The sequence below is a fragment of the Pygoscelis adeliae genome, unplaced genomic scaffold (assembly GCF_000699105.1).
Source record: "Pygoscelis adeliae isolate BGI_AS28 unplaced genomic scaffold, ASM69910v1 Scaffold21, whole genome shotgun sequence".
Taxonomy (NCBI): domain Eukaryota; kingdom Metazoa; phylum Chordata; class Aves; order Sphenisciformes; family Spheniscidae; genus Pygoscelis; species Pygoscelis adeliae.
The window spans coordinates 6,034,633-6,037,182 of record NW_008824243.1 but is presented as its reverse complement, the minus strand read 5'-3'; positions in this window follow the sequence as shown (position 1 = coordinate 6,037,182).

Genomic DNA, 2,550 nt, shown 5'->3' with positions numbered 1-2,550 from the left:
GCCTCAGAATCACTAGCAAACACTTTCATGTTGTGGTGTTTATTCTCCCTTGTTTCAATTTTTTATTTGTAACATCGAAGTAGTAATACCTTCTTGTCTCACAGGGAGCTGTGAAGGAAAACTCATGAATATTTATAAAATGTTTGCTCCAGTGATGAACACAATCTCCTCACAAGGAAATCAATAAACCTATACAGATTTAGACTGTGTACGGTAAATAAAGGTTATAGTCACACAGACTAGAACAGATAAACAGCTGTTTCATTCACTGTGCATCCATCATCCTGTAAACTGAGTCAGACTGGGGTCCTGTCAGGAAATATATCTGAGAGTCTTGTAGTAAGAGACTACCTTAGTGCACATGTACAACAGACAGCTCTAATTTGCACTGGCAAAATATTGGGTTTTCACAAATCACATTGGTTAGGACTCTAAATACGTCAGCCAATGATCTTTTAAACAATAATTCAATGTAATTTAAAATCTAAGTTTTTTGGTGAAATCTCTGCTACAGTTAAATTATTTGGCTTTACTGCAGAGCTAAGGAGGAAAAAGGTGATCAAATTACTGGGTGATTATCAAGTCCCTTTCTGGCTATAAATTATGATTAATATGCTACCACATCTTCAAAGATATTTAAAGCAGAGTGTGTATCATAGTATGTCACTATTTATACTGTAAATACAAATGAGATCTCTCAGGTACATCCACTGGCCTGATATGAATGCACCTTGTACTTGCTAAGCTGGTCCAGGAGCATCCACACTGTGGTAATGATAACCATCTATGTCTACAAACCCAAATCCCCAGTGGCACTGCTATTTATGTGGATTTGGCTCTGGAATGTCTTGGGAATCATACCCACGTTCTTAGCATATCGCTAACTTGAGGTGCTCTGGGAAATGTTTGATGGCATGCTATGACAAATTTCCCTCTTCCTTCCAGGTCTTCGTGGGAAAGTTTTCAGTCTGCCAACACATTTAGTTGACAGTTCCCATGATGTAAGTTCCTCTCTTTCATGTCTCCCAACCAGTGGCAGTATGAGCACAGCTGGACGAGCTGTTCATGCTTTTACTCGCAGAGTTATTGCAGCCATGAACAGACAGAGAGTTTGAAGAACACAGAAGACCAAAGAGCTCTCCAGCTGTGCTGGAGTCACCAATGGCTCTCACGTGCCCACAGTTTTCTCTTTTCATGCAGTGGTTCAGGAATGAATATGAAAGACACCTGTAGACCTCTCTGGAAAAAAAGGGATATACCTGTGTGGATGACATTCGGTGTCATTACCTCCACACAGAAAAGCTATCAGCGAGATTTCTCAATCAAGCATTATCTCTGGTGACTATCTTCTTTGTAGTTACTCTTCCATAGGATACCTGGGAGAAGACAGTTTAATTACACTTCAGACATGTGGGATGGTTGCTTTGCAAGCTTGGGATCAAGGCCATTTGTACTACTGGACAGTAGTACAAAAGGATAAAAGTGAAAACATGTATGTGCAATTGCCAAGTCAGACGCCAGTAAAGCCTCCTACCCACCCAATCAGACCTATCTCTCCTAACAGCTCATATACCCTGCTTCAACACATGTAATTAAACTGCACAATGCTGCACTAAGGCAGCTGTGCTCCTTCTGCCAGCCAAGCTAGTTCATTTAAAAGCTGTGTGATGTTCTCTTCTTTCTCAAACACCTATGCTAACCTGAAAGTTCCAATAAATCGATATGTTAACCAATTAAACAACATTAAAGTAACTGTTCTCTGGCAGGCCTGCTACCACCTTGTATCTTGCAGCAGTTCGCTCTGCCCTCCCCAGAGTTGCATCCTCTTTTCTACAGCACCTGAGCCAGCAAAGGTGGTGGATCCTGCCAAGGAAACAGAAGAACTCTGTATCTTTTCCTGCCCAGAAGAATAAACCTGCATAATTTCAAGGCGGGAGTTATGGACTTCCTTGATGTGGATGTATTTTTATTCCATCTGACAGGCCAATATGTTTTGAAATTCCTGCTAGCCATATGGGCACTTCAAAGAACAGACCATCAGCTGCCATTCACTGAAACATAACCAAAGTGTTTTCAGTGTGTGGTCAGGGGTGCAGGGCATGCTAAAATCATAGAATCATAGAAAAGTTTGGGTTGGAAGGGACCTCTAAAGGTCACCTAGTCCAACCCCCCTGCCGTGGGCAGGGACATCTTCAACTAGATCAGGTTGCTCAGAGCCCCGTCCAGCCTGACCTTGAATGTTTCCAGGGATGGGGCATCCACCACCTCTCTGGGCAACCTGTGCCAGTGTTTCACCACCCTCAGCGTAAAAAATTTCTTCCTTCTATCTAGTCTAAATCTACCCCCCTTTAGTTTAAAGCCATTCCCCCTTGTCCTGTTGCAACAGCCCTGCTAAAAAGTTTGCCACCTTTTTTTATATAAGCCCCCTTTAAGTACTAGTAGGCTGCAATAAGGTCTCCCCGCAGCCTTCTCTTCTCTAGGCTGAACAACCCCAACTCTCTCAGCCTTTCTTCAGAGGAGAGGTGTTCCATCCCCCGATCATTTTTGTGA